The 18427-nt window shown below is 44.2% G+C and overlaps 1 protein-coding gene and 1 long non-coding RNA gene across 3 annotated transcripts in view; one reads left to right on the top strand and one right to left on the bottom strand.

Annotated features, from left to right (window-relative positions):
* PTCH2 (patched 2) overlaps positions 1-17796 on the bottom strand; it is a 78870-nt gene extending 61074 nt beyond the window's left edge. Inside the window, exons 1-4 of the mRNA XM_083619816.1 lie at positions 17672-17796; positions 16134-16196; positions 13280-13430; positions 3258-3365 (exon numbers count right to left, since the gene is read on the bottom strand). The gene's annotated coding sequence lies outside the window, so the exon portion shown is untranslated. The remainder of the gene's footprint in view (positions 1-3257; positions 3366-13279; positions 13431-16133; positions 16197-17671) is intronic.
* Positions 14930-18427, top strand: part of LOC310765213 — an 89602-nt gene continuing 86104 nt past the window's right edge. For both annotated transcript variants that reach the window (XR_014549487.1, XR_014549488.1), the window contains exons 1-2: positions 14930-15195; positions 17690-17767. This is a non-coding gene — a long non-coding RNA (uncharacterized lncRNA). The remainder of the gene's footprint in view (positions 15196-17689; positions 17768-18427) is intronic.

Here is an 18427-nt window from a genome sequence, read left to right as displayed (position 1 = left end):
CAACTACAGCCAAGCCCTGTAATACAGCTGTACCTCTTCTGACCCACTGGACGGAGATGCACAATTCCAGCCATTTATTACATTGCAATATCTACCAAATGAAGTGAAATGGTATCCAGGAATAATATGCTACAGGAGAACACCATTGGCACCCAACTTGGTAAAAATCACTGTAAGCTATAATCAAGGATTACCAGCAGCCCAATGAAAACCAACATTCTGGGTTAGGACATCATCAGCATGCCACGCATCAGCCTGGGTCACCACATGCTTGAGGTGGTAGATGATTTTTTATCTCCCTGGGCTTTACCACAACCAGCAGCTTCACCACCAATGCTGAGCTGGACAAGCATATTGGGAAGGCAGCTACGGCAATGGCTCGCTTCTCCAAAAAGGTATGGGAGACTGTGATGATAACGACCAATACCAAGATGAAGGTCTACCAGGCATGAGTGCTGAGCATATTGCTTTATGGAAGTGAGTCGTGGGCAAGCTACACCTGCCAGGAGTGACGCCTCAATGCCTTCCGTATGCACTGCATCAGGAAGATTTTGCACATCACATGGAAGGACAGAGTCTCAAACAGAGATGTGCTCTCTCAAGCCCACATTCCCAGCATGTTTGCACTTCCACGGACATGACCAACCAGCCCTTGTCATTGTGAGTCCTTGTTTGCCTCTGTATGTGGGCACTGTAATCGACACAATCTCTGATGGGATGTTTTGAGTGTGTCTGTTCCTCCACCCTCCACTGTTTTTTAATTGAACATGTTTTCCCTCTCCTCTCCCATGCCTGTATTAGATTTGGTTGTGACTCCAACCCGTTTAAAAGAAGTATGGGCACTTTTAATAAAAGTTCGCACCTGCAGTAAGGCCCATTGTGTTGAATGTGACTCACTCCCAGGTAAGTGTGTATGTATGGAATTGCAAACTTAGGCTTACTAGTGAGGAAGCCCCATTAGACACTGTGAGATTTCTGCCCACTTAAGTATACACACATTGTAAAGACACAGTCCTGCACCTATAGAAGTAAAAACTCCTGCTGACTCTAACGAAGGAGGCTTGTAGCACCATATACTTTGGGGCTACAATAATATGTACACTTACCTGAGACATACTTCTGAGTTAAAATGTGTAGAATAGTGCTGCATTGGCTACAGGCTTGAAAAAACAAAGCTCACCAACTATCAGACCCTTCCTTCCTTCCTTCCTTCCTTCCTTCCTTCCTTCCTTCCTTCCTTCCTTCCAACATCTACAGGAGAAAGGTACCCTGTCCCATCACTATTGCACCCTAGATTGCACAATCTTTGCATTCTACCATTAGACCAGTGTTTCCCAACCTTTTTCTAATTGTGGTCCCCCATGGGCGTAGCCAAGGGGCGGCAGAGGGCAGCTGTGCCCCACAAATAAGTAAAAATCAATACAAATCTGAAAGCCTGCCCCCCCAACAAAAATCCTGGCTATCCATGCCCCCCTCCTACTGGTCGAAAGGTATCTATTTAAATGTTTTGTTTATAATTTTTATAATTTATACAAAATACAATTACATAAAATGATAAGAATATAATGAAATATTGTTGAAGCAGAAAAACAGAGACTAATGGAGCTGGAAGGGACCCCAAGGGTCATGTTTCTAGCCCACCCCCCTGCAATGTAGGAAACTCAGCTAAAGCATCCATGACAGATGGCCAGCCAACCTCTGCGTAGAAACCTCCAAGGAAGGAGAGTCCAGAACCTACGGAGGCAGATCCATCTTCCATGTATTATAAAAAATAAACAACACTTATTTGACCCCAGTTATTTGACACAGAGGGGGAAACCTACAGATACAGTCCAAAAGGTATGTAGGAAGTTCTGTATATATGGGATTTTTAAAGAAAAGCAAGTGGTCTTCACTGACCTGGTGCAAAAAGATCTTGTCATGCGGAGGAGCCCTGGCTGCCCAGATAAAACGCTATAGTCTCAACACACCCTTACCTGTGAAAACAAAAAAAAAAAAATTTCTTCCAGTAGCACCTTAAAGACCAACTAAGTTACGGTAGTTCTTGGTATGAGCTTTCGTGTGCATGCACACTTCTTCAGTGTGTATCTGAAGAAGTGTGCATGCACACGAAAGCTCATACCAAGAACTAACTTAGTTGGTCTTTAAGGTGCTACTGGAAGAAAAAAAAATTTTTGTTTTGACTATGGCAGACCAACACGGCTACCTATCTGTAACCTTACCTGTGAGTAAGGCCCACTGAACACAGTGTGGCTTTCTTTTGAGTAGACTCTTAGTTGTTTACTAGATGCAAGTCAGCAGCACCAGATGACCCTGCTTGGCTAGGTGCTGGGGTGGATTGCACCCTACACATTGCAGAGTCAGGCCCAGGCTGCTACTGGGCCCAGCACTGGCGGCAGCAACAAGCAGCTCGCCCAGCCCTACCCACTGCCACCCCACCAGTGCACTTACCTGACCTGGGGGTTCTGGATCGCGGGCTCTGCTGGTCAAAAAGGGAGCCTCAGTGATCATCCTCTCCCACTGGAAACAAACCAGGACTGCTCCCAGGTGGCAAAAAGGAGTGCTAGGCCCTGGTGGGCTACCCCCTTACCCGCTTGTGATTGGCCAAGCAGATAGCCATCCAATCAGAATTTCCCCCCTTCACTTCTCACTTCCCTCAGTGGTCCCCAAGCCTTGTGTTGTGGGCCCCTCATTTACAAGGTTTTAACCTGTAGCTCCCTTGGAATATTCGGGGGGGCGGCGGGATATAGTCCCCGGTTGGGAAACAATGTGTTAGATAACTACAGTGGTAACTCGGGTTAAGTACTTAATTCGTTCCGGAGGTCTGTACTTAACCTGAAACTGTTCTTAACCTGAAGCACCTCTTCAGCTAATGGGGCCTCCTGCTGCCGCCACGCTGCCGGAGCACGATTTCTGTTCTCATCCTGAAGCAAGGTTCTCAACCTGAAGCACTATATCTGGGTTAGCGGAGTCTGTAACCTGAAGCGTATGTAACCCGAGGTACCACTGTACTTGAGTAATATGTGACAAAAGTTCAGATCTGGAAAATGCTGGAGAGCTCCCAGGGCAATGCATAGTTAGAGGGCGTCTGGACAACATTTTGAATGAGGCAGAAGTGTCACCAAGGGAAGTGGTGCCCTGACAAGCTCAGCCTATAGGTGGTTCACAGATCACAAAGGCCTGGTTTCTCTCCCCACCCACCTACCTTAGTATTTGGTTGGGTTGGTTGGGAATGGCTTGCCCAGCATCATACTTACCAGTATGTGAAATCCAGACCCTGAGAGGGCTCCTGTATCTTTAAGAGTTGCAAAGAAGGGGATACTCCGCTATATGCATAAGAGCAGCTTCCTGTTATCACTGCAGCACTGTGAAGAGAAAAGGAGCAGTGGATTAAAGTACTTCTTACATTCTTCTTTTAGAATCCTAAAGGAGCCCACTCAGTGCTCAGGCCTGGCAAAACCTAGCAGGTGTTAATGCTACAGTAGGAAGATTCCCCCCCTCCCCATCATAGGCCCTAGAGGAACCTGCCATAGAGGGCAGAGCTTTTGTGCCTTTAGGATTTATGCAGGGAAGGTAGAAATGCAACTTGCCCCCACTAATATTAAGCCATATATGAGGTGCAGGTTTAAAATTCAGCAGAAGCAGCAAGAAAAACAGTAGCCAATTGCAAGTTAACAAAATACTGCTGAACTAAGGAAATGTGAAAAAAAAGAACAAATTCAAGGTGAGCAATAAATAATAGCTTACGTGAACATAACCCCGAAAAAGCACATTTAGAACTCAGTTTCAGTGGGGGCTTGTATCTCCCATATCATGCATTAAGTGGGACTTTGTTCTTCTGTGTCTGCATGCTGCTGGGAGAACTTCTATTAATGTAGATGGTCTAGAGATGCATTATTATAGTTCTAGCCCTGGAAGCTGAGTAGGTGGAGATGGACGGATGGTTCGGCAGAGGACTGCTAGAGCGTTTTCTGCATTTTCCTGAAATAACCAATATATAGAGTTTGGGCTACAGGCAGATTTTTGACAGCTTCCCAGGAAGACATCCCTGCCCTGTCTAAGGAGCCAGAGAAGGTGAGAGGCATTTCTTCAGCTGTGATTGCAAGGGAGGGTCACAATGCTTGTGTGTCTGTGCACGTGAGGAACAAGGCACAGACAAATGCAGGCTGTTCCAGCCCTGCAAAACAGGGATGACTTGATGGGCAGTGAGGGAAGGAGTGGGGGGGGGCAAGCACTTGGGAAGGAATCAATATACATCAGTGGGGGGAAGCAGAGGTGGGGGCAGGCAAAGAGAAGACAAACCTGCACTCATCCTTCGGGGGTTTATTTCACATCCTGCTTTGCCTACCCAGTGTACATTAGTGCAGGACTTGGTGACATGACCGCCACTGCCACCTTGGGAGACAGAGGGCCTCGCCACCCACCGCCAGCCGCAGGATTAATTATGATAATGTATTTCTTTCCCCTTTTGTCACCCTAATGAATGGGCCCCTTTAAGATTTTAAGGCCTTTTGTTTGTCCAGTTTTTAAGGCGGTATTGTAGGGTAGGGGATAGCAGGTGGCATGGCCAAAACAGGCTCTTTTGTCTTCTTTGGGGGCTTTTCTTTTCCTGTGGTGGATTTGTGCAGGGGGGGGGCAGCCTGGTTGAAGATGCAGAGAGGCAGAGTAGAGACACTCCTCAGTCAGTTTCACTGCACTGATAGTGATAGGAGAGAAACTTCCTTGCTTGGGGAGGGGAGTTTCAGAGAGAACCCCCCCCTCTCTTTCTTTCTTTCCCACCTCACACACCTCCCATGGAATGGGACCCATCCTGTATCCTCCAGATCACTCCCAAATTCCCAATCTGTATTCTCTATCCTGCATCTACATGTGAGCAGGTCTAGACAAATCACTGCAAGCAGATCTCCCAAATCAAAATGTCAGTGTCTGTTCTATCAACTGCTACAAAGAGCAGAGCAATCCAAAATTAGGGGTGTCGTCCAGAGATGATGGAGCAATAATGTCCCTTGATTCTGCACCGCTTCCAATGTTTCAGAATGGAGTTGTGCTAGTCATGCTTCTTGAGGCTTCTCATGATTCGCAATACATCTTAAAATATGACATACACCTGCGAAACTATTTTGTCCCAAGACTGTGGTGGGGGAATTGACCACGTGTATTGCAGGCAGCTACAGTTTAGGAATATCACCTCTGAGTCCCTAAAAGGGCTGCTTTCTGTACTCAGAACATGGTTTCTTCTTCAGTGTTTTAAATATTAGGAAGCACATGAAGGATGCTTGATCATTTTATGCAAGAACAGGCAAAGAACTTCTAATGAAACTGGCACTACTATAGAGAGTTAATGGTCTCTCTGGCGTACAAAGTGCCACACCCTTTTGGAAAAGGATGCCAAATAATGTCCCACAAAAACAATGGGGGGGCTGTGTGTTAAATGTTTTCATTGTGATTTGGATGAGCACACTGTGAGCATGTTTATAAAATCTGAAGACAGAGTGATATTTGGAGGGATCTCAAACATTTCAAAAAACATATCAACTTGATAAATTTGAGTACTAGGCAGAGAGTAGCAACATAAAACTGGACAAGATGGACTTTGTTGGAGTTTTCCAAACTGGGGGTTTGGGCCAGTTAATCTTTAATGCCCTTTACTTAGTGGCACCAGCATAAACTGGATATGGGGGAGGGCATTCATAGCTGAAATAGCGGGGGTAGAGAAGGCTGGGGTTGATGAACTCCATCTGGATTTGGTATGTCTTAGAGGAACGAGGTTCAGTCACCCTTTAGCACAGATAGCTTTGTTGGTCTGAATAACCCTTTTCTAAATAATTTCCAGCCTTTAAGTAAGGTTTTACCCTGACCAAGAGTGGCTCTGTGAGTGCCAGCCTGATCCTCTTAAGCTCTGACTGTATAAAGGTGACAGGCAAAAAAGAAAAAGAAAAAAAGCTGGCCCAAGACTAACTTATGCTCTCTCTTTTCGTGCATATTTATAAATACATCTCCTTTCACTGCACTAAGTCTAGATGTCCAACATTCTGAATCTGGCAATGAAATGGTGGGAAAGGTGATGCCAGATGGGTTAAGCAGGACTTGTGGTTGCACAGCTTCTGGAAGGAGCCAGGGATCTGTCAGGACCAGTGAGATTAGTGCTTTTATTGATCCAACCTGCATGGTAAGGATATGGCTGTAAGCAGGGTCCGTGGCATGAAACTGGTAAGGATACAGAAGCACCTCATCCATTTTGGGGCATCTTGCATTCTCTGGGACTCATAAAGTAACAACTCTTACAAGATGCAGAAATCTACCCAGCTGCCAGAATGATTACATTAATGCAACATTCAGCTTGGAAGCCCCAAAGAAGAATCTGTAGCGCGGAAAGGGTTTGTAGGGGAGATTATAAACAGGTAACGGGGCACACAAGGCAGCAGCAGCACTGCTCAATACATGATTAGAGGCTTGGCCTTTCTAGTTCTTTCTTCTTCTTCATGGCTTTCTCAACAGAGAAATAGCATCACGGAGGAGGGAATGGGATGCATCCCTGTAGTCCCTTTCATACCAAGTCCTGTTTGCGAGGGAGGAAATTGCAATTCAGAAGCACCGTTGAAAATGTAAGAAAGCACCTTCTGCCGGCACAGAGGTCAGACGTCTGAGCGAACGCCTTGAAACTTGGGTGGGCTCTGCCTCTGCCTGGTGAGGCGAGAGCAAAGCTTTTATCTTGTCCCTGCTCTTCCCTTCTCACTCCTCCTCTCCTCACACCCCAAAATCTGCATGAGAGAAACAATAGAGGAGCAGTTCTTTGCAGTAGGGCATTGAACTGAGGAGGGGGAGGAGATGGGGAGGGAGAGGACAGCAGGAGCAGGGAACTCGCCCACTCACAGTCCCAGCACACAGCAGTCGGTCCAACCTGCTTTGCACACACATACACGCCTCAAGCATGGATGCATGTACCCTTCAGGCAAGCACACGCATTGCCCCCCAGACATCTTTTTTTTTTTTGGTGTGGCTCATTTTTTTTTAATAAGATATTTATTAAGATTTTATCAACAGACAAAAATTACAAAATAAAGAATAAAAAAATAAGAAATAAGAAAAATACAAGAATACAAATGAAAAATACAAAATACATAAACAATAAATGATAAGTAAAGAAACACAATTAAAAACAAATCAATCTTTTCATGTCTTAAGTTTCGTTAACATATTTTCCTGACCTCCTCACGCCTCCCTTTTTTGTATTCCAGTTTACATAGTTAATTCAGCAAATCCTTACCCTCTTTGTTTTTATCTTAATTATATATCTTAACATATTGAACTTCATATTTTCATCTAATTATCAATCCTTTTTTTACATATTCTTTTAACTTTGTTACTAAAGCCATCTCATTTCAATCCTACATCAATTTAACATTCATTAATTTTACAGTGTTTCTGCAAATAGTCTTTAAATTTCTTCCAATCTTCTTCCACCAACTCTTCTCCCTGGTCTCGGATTCTGCCAGTCATTTCCGCCAGTTCCATATAGTCTATCACTTTCATCTGCCATTCTTCCAAGGTGGGTAGATCTTGTGTCTTCCAATACTTCACGATGAGTATTCTTGCTGCTGTTGTTGCATACATAAAGAAAGTTCTGTCTTTCTTTGGCACCAATTGGCCGACCATGCCCAGGAGAAAGGCCTCTGGTTTCTTCAGGAAGGTATATTTAAATACCTTTTTCATTTCATTATAGATCATTTCCCAGAAAGCCTTAATCTTTGGGCACGTCCACCAAAGGTGAAAGAATGTACCTTCATTTTCTTTACACCACCAACACTTATTATCAGGCAAATGGTATATTTTTGCAAGCTTGACTGGTGTCATGTACCACCTGTATATCATTTTCATAATATTCTCTCTTAAGGCATTACATGCCGTGAATTTCATACCTGTGGTCCACAACTGTTCCCAGTCAGCAAACATTATGTTATGTCCAACATCTTGTGCCCATTTTATCATAACAGATTTAACCGTTTCATCCTGAGTATTCCATTTCAACAGCAAGTTATATATTCTTGATAATGTCTTAGTTTTGGGATCTAACAGTTCTGTTTCCAATTTTGATTTTTCCACCTGGAAGCCAATTTTTTTGTCCAAGTTATAAGCCTCCCTTATTTGATAATAATGAAGCCAATCTTGCACTTTATCTTTTAGTTTCTCAAAACTCTGCAGTTTCAGTTTGTCACCCTCCTGTTCCAAAATCTCCCAATATTTTGGCCATTTGGCCTCCATATTGAGCTTTTTCTGAGCCTTCACTTCCATCGGTGATAACCACCTTGGGGTTTTATTTTCAAGTAAGTCTTTATATCTTATCCAGACATTAAGCAGTGCTCTTCTGACAATATGGTTTTTAAATGCTTTATGTGCTTTAACCTTGTCATACCACAAATATGCATGCCACCCAAAAACATTATTAAAACCTTCTAAATCCAAAATGTCTGTGTTCTCAAGAAGCAGCCATTCTTTCAACCAGCAAAATGCTGCTGATTCATAGTAAAGTTTAAGGTCTGGCAGGGCAAATCCACCTCTATCCTTTGCATCAGTTAATATTTTAAATTTTATTCTGGGCTTCTTGCCCTGCCAGACAGATCTAGAAATGTCTCTCTGCCACTTCTTGAAACAGTCCATTTTGTCCAAAATTTGCAATGATTGAAATAAAAATAACATTCTTGGCAATACATTCATCTTTATAACAGCAATTCAACCAAACAAGGAAAGCTTCAGATTTGACCATATTTCAAGATCCTTTTTCACTTCTGACCAACATTTCTCATAGTTATCTTTGAATAAATTTAGGTTCTTGGTGGTCATATTAACCCCTAGGTATTTTACTTTCTTAACCAGTGTTAAACCCGTCTCCTTCTGAAACCTCTCTTTCTCAATCGGTGTTAAGTTTTTCTCGAGAACCTTAGTCTTTAATTTGTTCAACTTAAATCCTGCTACTCTGGTTTCACCTCAGATCGTATAAATCTTTCGCCTTTTGCCCCCCAGACATCTATTGACTGGTACACACACACAGACACACACACACAACAACATGGCAGGGGGAATGCAAGGTCTCTAGATTTCTCTCTTAGAATCAGAGGCCAATTCAGCAGTGGCTATTCCATTAAGGCAAATGGGGGCACTTCCCCACCAACCTCAGTGAGCTATCAGTCAGCTCCCACCTGCCTGTCTTCTTATCTTCAACCAGCCCAGAGAGCAGCCTTGGATGTCAGCTTCCTCTTCCTTAATCTTAGTGTTGCCTTTGTAAAACTCAGCATGGAAGAGGATGGGGACAAAACTAGAATGAGTTGGCTCTGCCTGTTGTTGGCTATGGCGCCACCTACTGTCAATCTCCCTGCCATCTGCCCTGCCAGTCCCCGTGGACAGCAGCCGCCATTGGGGACCATTGACTGTGTCATATGCTCCACGGTCAGTAAGACTGTCAGACTGCAGAGACCAATAGAGCCCTTTTAAGGAGGAAATTTGCCATGTAATAGCAAGACATACCGGTAAAACATGGCCTTTCCAGAGCCATCCTAGTGTAGCTCATTTTGCCTGCTTAGATCCTAGCATGGAATTCTGAGTTTATTTTACTTATTTATTAAATATTTGTATCTCACGCTTGCAACAACACAGGGTCCTCAGAGAAGCTTAAGTAGATTTAAGAACATGATAAAACATTTTAAAGTTGTTTTTTAAAAATGAATATTGAAATATTGAAACAATATTGAAAACGTTGGCAGTACCATGAAACAAAACTATTTAAACTTGACATCTGAACACACTCAAAGAGGTAAAGAGAGGCAAATATTCTGGGGCAGTGGCTAGAGTGGGTGCTGATGATGAGAAGGCCTGGTTATGCATTCCCATCCTCACAGGGCATAGAAGGGCCTCTCCCATTGACCTCAGGGTGTAGATAGATGCATACAGAGGAATTGTTCTAGACATCACTGGTTGTGATAATATATTTAGTGGCAAGAAGAGCAAAATGTTGCAATAGTCTGAGGGGAAATATGGAAAGTGTTGTATGATACATACAGAAACATAGAAAACCAGCGTGGTATAGTGGTTACAGTGTCAGGCTAGGGTTTGGAAGACCAGAGTTCAAATCCTCACTCAGCCATGAAGCTCACAAAGTGACCTTGGGTCATTCACTGCCTCTCAGCCTAACCTACCTCATAGGGTTGTTGTGAGGATAAAATGAGAAGGGGAAGAACTATTAAGCTCCTGGCAGGAAAGGTGGGATATAAATGTAATAATAATAGTAATAATATTGAGCTCCATGTTGGGCAAAAGATTTCTGCATTGCAAGGGGTTGGACTAGATGATCCTTGTGGTGCCTTCCAGCTTTATAATTCTACGATTCTAACAAAAAGATGTATTGAACCTAGTAGATATTTACTAGGTAAAGGTAAAGGGCCCCCTGACCATTAGGTCCAGTCGTGGCCGACTCTGGGGTTGCGGCGCTTATCTCGCTTTATTGGCCGAGGGAGCTGGCGTACAGTTTCCGGGACATGTGGCCAGCATGACTAAGCCACTTCTGGTGAACCAGAGCAGCGCACAGAAACGCCGTTTACCTTCCCGCTGGAGCAGTACCTATTTATCTACTTGCACTTTGAGGTGCTTTCGAACTGCTAGGTTGGCAGGAGCAGGGACCAAGCAACAGGAGCTCACCCCGTCGCAGGGATTCGAACCGCTGACCTTCTGATCGGCAAGTCCTAGGCTCTGTGGTTTAACCCACAGCACCACCCGCGTCCCATTTATTGGGTACAGCATGACAAAACATTATGAGGGTGCCAACATTAAAATTGAGCTCATAATTGAGCCCACCAATGGAATGCATCCTTTGATATATTTTTGTAGACCAGTGACACCCAACCCTCTAATATTTGGGTAGATATGCATAGTAACCTAGGTATGAATTATAGGGACAGACAAACTGAGGCAAGTGGGCAGGCCTACTGTACTCATAACAACATCTTACCAGCAATAATTAATTGTACAGGTTTGTGCCTATGTAGCTAGCTCCGTGGTGGCAGAACCATTTTCAGGTTTTGTGCCCTGTTGTACCAGCTATATGCACAATGCCACAACTCTGCATCAGGCAATAACAATTGTGCCAAGCATAGAAAGGCTGAATTGCCCTGCTGTGGTATTATGATACCATTACAACCTATGACTGTGCACACCAGGGCATGTCAGTCTATGCTGACTGAGCACTACTCTAACCCTGTATTGGTTGGCATGATGATTACTAATGAAATTGGCTTTTAGATTGGAGGTTTAAAACCAGAGGCCTGCTGGGTACAATTTGGTCTTTTTAAGAGTGGCTCCTTAGCTGACAACCCAGAAGTGAGAAAGCAATGAAGACAAAGTGATGACACTGGAAACAGAACTTGCTAGCAGGACTTTTTTTTTTTTTTTGGCTGGGGAAAAGGGCCAGCTCCTCAAGGCGACTACTCTCCTGCAAAACTAATGGTTGACAAGGGTTTTAGATTGTGTGCTTCATCAGTTTTATTTAGCTTAATTTGGCCCTAAGGAAAATAATTCCAATCCTTTGTTTGTTTGCTTCAGTTTTCCTTGGGAAGTAAGGCCTCAGACCATTAAGCAGCTGTTGAAGGCCTTGACAACAGTTAAGAGACAGGAAGCAGGAATGCTTGTGACCCCCCCCCCCTTTTCACAGAGCAAAGTTACAAATGAAGGAGTTTTCCATGTATTTATCTTGAGAGCTAGCCAAGTCTGCAAAGCAACATGTTCCTAATTTTCTGTAGTTTTAACTCCAAATTAATTTGTAAGTGATCTGGGTGCCTTGTTCCTCGAATGACACCTAATAGTGCAAGGGAAGTGCCTGCCAACTGAAACTTTGCAGCGGGCAAAAAGAAAGCAGGTCAGGAAAAGGCCTGGAAGCACGACCCCCTGTGAGTGTTTAACAAGGTGTCAGCCCACGATGTTTGCAGATCAGACTAAGTGGCTGTGACATCAGAGTCCCGGGCAGAGGTGGAAAAGGGATTATTCTGATGGCCTGGATACAAGGCAGTACAGAGCAACAGCAGACCCATCTTCATAGATGACTAGGCAACCTGACTTCAACCTGGTCAGGATTTGTCCCTGGGTTAGGGATAGACATGCAAAGGGGGTGTGCTCACACACATGCTAATGTTTTTAAAAAAACTGGGGGTCAAGGGAAGCAGACAGAGAGAGATGCAAGCAGAATAAAAAGGCTGGAATGGATCTGCAGCTGTCTCTGGAAGTGGTGACAAGGCAATTGGCTCCAGTGATGGCAGTAAAGAAGGAGCAGGAATTCCCTCCTTCTCAGGCAAAAGCTAAAAATCCATCCTGCCTTCTTCTTCTTCTTCTTCTTCTTCTTCTTCTTCTTCTTCTTCTTCTTCTTCTTCTTCTTCTTCTTCTCATGACTCTGTCTCCATCCAAGCTCCACTGGCCACCTTTTGTGGAGAGAGATCTGTGGGGTGAGGGGCTGCTTTTGTGGCATGCAAGCAAGGGGGAGCAGCCATTTGGCCCCTGGCCCTCCAGAATTACCCTGCCTCTGGTCAGCTTTGCAAGGGTCTTTTTCTCTGCAGGAAAAATCTAATGTTTTGGCTTCTAGTTGTGATCATTTTGTTAGCTTGTTTTTCTTCTTTACCTCTTCCTAATCCTTATTTGTTTGTCTTGTCATTTCCCTCCCCCTTCCTTTGTTTAAATAAATAAATCATCCACCCATTAAGGGTGCACACCTTAATGAAATGTGCTGTGCACTTCTATGGACCATCATGCATTTTGCAGCAGATGTGTAGATTCTACACAAGTAAATAGTTCTAAAGCATTGTTATAACTACTGAATGCCCCTGAGCAGCTGCAAGTAAAGGCTTCAAGTATTGGCTTAGATTAATGTAGGGTTGCCATACGTCTGGAATTTCCCAGACATAGCCATGATTCGGTGGTCAGAAACAGTGTCTAGATTTTCACTTTTTGAAATATGGCAGCCCTAAGTAATGGCCATTTCTTCCTAGCCAATCTCCAAATGCTTCCTCAGTAAGACAGCTGGAGACATTGGTTGAGTGCTATAAAGATGTGTCTTGGGGGCTGAATGGGCCCATGCATGTGAGAGCCAGTTGGCACTCCCACTAGGGGAAGCTGCTGGCCACCATTAGATATATTCTGAACCTCATTCAGCCCAAGGTAATAAATGAGCTGGAACCACCTCTGAACATAAAATATGCTCAAGAAGGAATATTATACAAGAAGCTGATATGAAAATTTGCCTTACCATGCTATTTGGAATTTTAATTCAGAAACTTGGATGGAGCCTGGCAGCATGGTGGAATCCCAGGAACAGCTGAAGGTTAGAGGTCACAAATTGGGAAGTTTCCTGCTGGGCATTACTGGAAACAGGCCATGTATCTCTGCATCATGTCTGGCTGCAAGACAGCAATGAATCTAAAGTTAAGTAGGTTGCCAAAAGATCAAAGGCTGATTATGTGTTTTTTGAATTCCTATACTTAGTGTTCATTTGCTATGTTGTGAGCCACTTTGGGTACAGTTTTGTGGAACAGTGTCATACAAATAAACACATGATGATAGCAAAAAGAAGAAAAGGGTTCCTGTGCTATAAAAGTGTGATGCAGGAATCAAAGACAGCTATTTGACTGTGGCAATTAGAAAAAAAACCCCTTTGAATATCAGAAAGGAGGTAGAGTAAGAGTGAAAATTAAAGTGGGAGAGGCTACTCCCCCCCACCTTCCCACCCTAGGACATGAAGAAGAGTCTGACTTGTAGAAGAAGTCACAAGATGGTGATTTATCTCCCTTCAGTTTGGAGAGATGCTGGGAGGAGAGTAGTGACCTAAAGCAAAAGAAAGGAGAAATTTGTAAGGTAAGCCTGGAAGTTATGGTAAACACTGTCTGAAATTCTGGAGAGCCAGGCAGCGTAAACAAGGTTTAGGCAGACGGACCCATGATCTGACTCAGTACAATGCAGCTTCCTGTGGTTGTATGAAAAGCCCCCATATAGGAGTCTCACTGGGGGCAGCAGTGTGTGTATGTGTACAATAGGTGCTGTGGCTGCCGAGCAGAGGAGACATCAGGGGAGTGATGGCAGAGTTGGGCCTCCGCTAGCAATGCTCTTTCTGATGCATTCACAGTAAGGAAACAAACCTCTGTGATTCCATGCTGAACAGGGGGGAACTAAATTGGCTCAGGCTCTTGCGTCATGGGAAGCGTGAAGGTTTGAGTTGGCTGGCAAGGTGGTTGTAACCTTGGCACCTGGACAGAAACCCCTTTATTCCAAGCCTTCTTCTACCTAGTAACTACTGGAGTTGGCTGCATCATCCCAAGCTGCCCAGCACTCACCTCAGGCCTTCTCAGCCATGAAGAAGAGAGCAGGCCAAACCCACAGCGGTTCACCAGTGTCCCAGGGCTCCCCGCTCTTAATAGGCCACTGCTAGAAACAAGGAAGTCTCTGGCTCCCACCAGGAGTTAATTAACAGAAGGAAAACACTTTTAAAGGCTGCCAAGCAAGCAATCGGCAGTGTCAGGCAAGGTTACCACTACACAAACTGAGCTCAGCTACACAACTTTTAGCCAGGATCCACAACACGCACACACACAGAGCTGCTGGCAATCTCTGTGAATGAGCAGCTCACCAACAAAATGCCTGAGGAAAGGGCAGTGGTTCAGCTGGGAATCCAAGTTATTTGCCTGTTGGCTAGGATGGCAAGGCCAGGGATTGCTTCAGACCTGTGGAGGACCAACTAGAATACAGGCACTGAGAAGTCTCAGGTCTGAAAACATTCAGGTGAAGCAAGGAAAAGAACTAGTCAAGATGGAGCATCCTGAATTATGCCACTTATCATTGGGATCCTACCCACAGGCAAAAGTCTGGGGGAAGAGGATTGACGCAAATATAGGTGTGTGTGTGAAAGCTTTCATGCGTTGGTAGCTTCTCATTTGGATTATTAGAATGTGTTTGTGGGTGGGGCTGCATGTCTCTGGAGTCAGTCGGGAAGCTTCAGCAGATGCCAAATATGGCTGTGAGAGTGTTAATTGGGACCAGACATTATGAACATAATATCTCACACTTTTCTCATCCTCACTGTCTCCTAATTCAAAGTGCTGGTTTTGGCCTAAAAGGCCTACACAATTCAGGGCCTTGGGACTTGAAGGGACGCCTCTTCCTGCCTATATGGTGAGCTCATCTGTGGGTGCCCTTTTCCAGGTGCCCCCTCAACCCAAAGTTATGAGGGTAGTCATGAGAGGGAGAGAGAGGGTCTTTTCAGTGGCAGAAAGTGTTCCTGGGGAAGTTTGCCTTCTCTGGCATCCATGTTCTCTTTTTGGCATCAGGCTTAAGACTTTTCTGTTCTCTCAAGCCATTTAATATCATGTGTTTGGTTTTCTTTTTAGTTCCTGTGATAGTCTTAGTGGTCTTTATGTACTTCTATATTTGCAGGTTGTTTTTCAGCTCCTGTGAGTTGTATTTTATTTTGTTGTTCTTTTGGCTAGATGTTTAAGTTACAGTCTGAATTTTTATGGTGCTATTATGCTTTTCATTTATTTGCATTATGTCCGGAGAACTTATTTATGAGGCATCTGACAAATATAAACAAATATATAATAAATAAATAATGGTATTACTAATTAGTGAGGAATTGGGTAGAATTTTACCTGCCCTTCTATCTGCATGTGTAAATTGCCTAGAGACTTTGAGGGGAAGGGAGAAGGGGGACGAAGGAAAGGAAAAGGAAATTCAGGAATGAAGCCCCAAATTTGCCTGAGGTATCCAGACTCCTACCATGACAACAGCTCAGATCAGAATGTTTAGAGTTGACAAACCAAACCCTCTCACATCAGCAGCCAAAAAGTCTTTATAAAGTTAGCTCAGGCAGAACAGAATTCAGAGGACACAAGCAGAGTATTCTCGAAAGCCACGTTGCTATCTCTGCCCAGTTTATCATGCTCCTAAGGCTGGCCTCTATGTCTAAGACTAAGAGGGACATAAAGGCCTGGCTCAGAGATTCAAAGAAGAACAAATCTCTTTCTTAGTGTCAGTCATTAAACAGCTCATGGGACTTACAGAATAACCTAACAAAGTCCTTACTATGTCAGATGAATGGTCTCTCTGCGTACCTTGCCTGTGACAGCAACTAGCTCGAGATGACCCTTCGACAAGGCAAACAGCAGAACAGGCCTCTACAAGAACACTGAAAGATGAATAGGAAGGTGCCATATGACATACCCATTTGTCCACCTGACTCATTGTCTCCATTACACTGGCTGTGCTGATGCCTCATGGTCAGCCACAAACATGGAGTACTGCTACCAGTCAGTGGTCCTGTCTGCATGTTGCAGAAAGCCACAAACCATGGCTTACTGTGAACAAGCAGAGTGCTAGTCCATGCTGCTGAATCACTCCCATTTTACTCCACTCTTCCTCAAACTGGGAGGAACAAACAAGACTTGGCTTACTATGACATCTGAAGCAGCACTTGTGGGTTTGCCCCCTGCTCCAAACATACCACAATGGTTAACCAAGGTTTGCTCATTGCTTCCAAATCGTGTTTTGAACAAACCATGAGTGCTGGTTCATATGCCATGGGAAGCAAAGGCTTGTGGTTTGTTGCTCCCAGCTTCAGGAGGGCAGCGATTTAGCAGCATGCACTAGCATATGAAAGGGCCCACTGACTGGCAGCAGACTGCCAGGGTTTTGGACCCACTTGGAGAAGCAATAGATTGGAGTCCTGTCATTAATGTATGTTGTCTGTTTACCCTGTAAACCCACATCACAACCATGTCTGGATTTTATTCCACTGGGTACAGCGGTTCAGGCTGCTTATACCCCATTTTGTATTCACTCCTCTTCCATCATTATGCCCAGTGATTTAGCACACAGTCAGGAAGCACTTTAGGAACTGGTAGGTATCATTCCCTGAGATACCCCCTAACTCACAACTGGAAGTTAGCCTTGTGAACTGCACTGCATATCTAGGTTCTTGTCAGTTTTGTGGAACAGCAGGAACTGGGATAAGCTATCTCTACAGTGGGTCTGGGTGGGAAGCAAAGAGTTTCTGACCTACGGAGAAGGAATGAACAGGTACGGAATAAAACCAACATATATATATTTATTTATTTACCCACCTACTTAGAACTCAAAATGATGTGTCTAAGTGGTGCACAATAAAACCATTCCATAAAATGCAAAATAGGTTAAAATACAGATCACAAATCCCAACTGCAACATACACAGATGCCTAATGCCAGAAACAATTTGTGAAGAAGTAAAAATACAGTTGAGCCTTCATCAGGAAACACACAGGTTAAAAAAGAAGGAAAAAAAAGTAAAAGTAAAAAGAGGATGTCCTAAGGAGTGACCAGCCAGAGGACTGCTGGACCTTTTACTCGCCAAAGCCTCAGAGCTCTATTGGGCTGCCATAGATCCCACAAGCTGACCAAACTCACTTGGACAAGACTGAACTTCTGTGCCTATGGCAGATATCGTTGGAGGGGACCCTGGCACTGAGAGAGGCAAGGCACAACTCACTAAGAAGGAGTAGTTGCTGCTGCTCTAATGGCTTCTAGGACTATATTCTCTGGGGAAAGAAATGTAAGGTTTGGGATCTGGCTCTGTACCAAGGGCCAAAGCTCAATTTGGAGTTGACACACTTTACCTGTTTTGTCTTCAACAGGGGCTCCCATCTGAGTGTATCCCCCATGGAATTGATGGATCACAGGGCGTTCCAATGGGCGTTCCCTTTGGACAGCAGGTCAGTCTCCCTCTGTATAAGGCAGGTTCCTATGTATGCCAATATCATAACCTTAGGCTTGGCCTGGTAAAGGTAGATGCAATGGAAAATTTCCTTGGAGCAAAGATGGGATATAAAGGCAGTAAAATAAATACTTTCCGTCTTGTCTACTCACCACACTCCATTTACAGCACACGTAAGCCAATTATTCCTAGTTTTTCTCTTCTGTCTGCTTCTGAAAGCAAGTTAGTGACTCTCCCACAATCCTCTACTTAGATGAGAGAGACAGAAATCACATCTTCACCATATATGGAAAGCACTCTTCTAGCAGTCATGGCCTCTCCCTGAAGAATTCTGGGTACTGCAAGTTGGTTGGTGCTGAGTGTTGTTAGGAGACCCTTTATAAAGCAACAATTCCCAGCACCCTTACAGTTCCCAGGATTTGAGGGGGGGGGGCGGGTAGGCCATGACTGTTAAAGTAGCATAGGAGTGTTTTCAATGTACAGTGTGGATGTGAAGAAAAGTAGAGACAAGGAAATGAATGAGACATCTTGCTTCATTCCCTGTTTGGCAGAGTGATCGTTCTATTAAATCTGTTATCAAAACTGTGTTTTGCCAATCTTTCCCCACCCACCCCGCCTACACCCTATGCCAACCAGATCTTGCTTGGGCATCTTTGAC

The sequence above is a fragment of the Podarcis filfolensis genome (assembly GCF_964270895.1).
Source record: "Podarcis filfolensis genome assembly, chromosome: 6".
NCBI classification, from domain to species: Eukaryota; Metazoa; Chordata; class Lepidosauria; order Squamata; family Lacertidae; genus Podarcis; species Podarcis filfolensis.
This window is presented reverse-complemented; position numbering and strand designations above follow the sequence as displayed.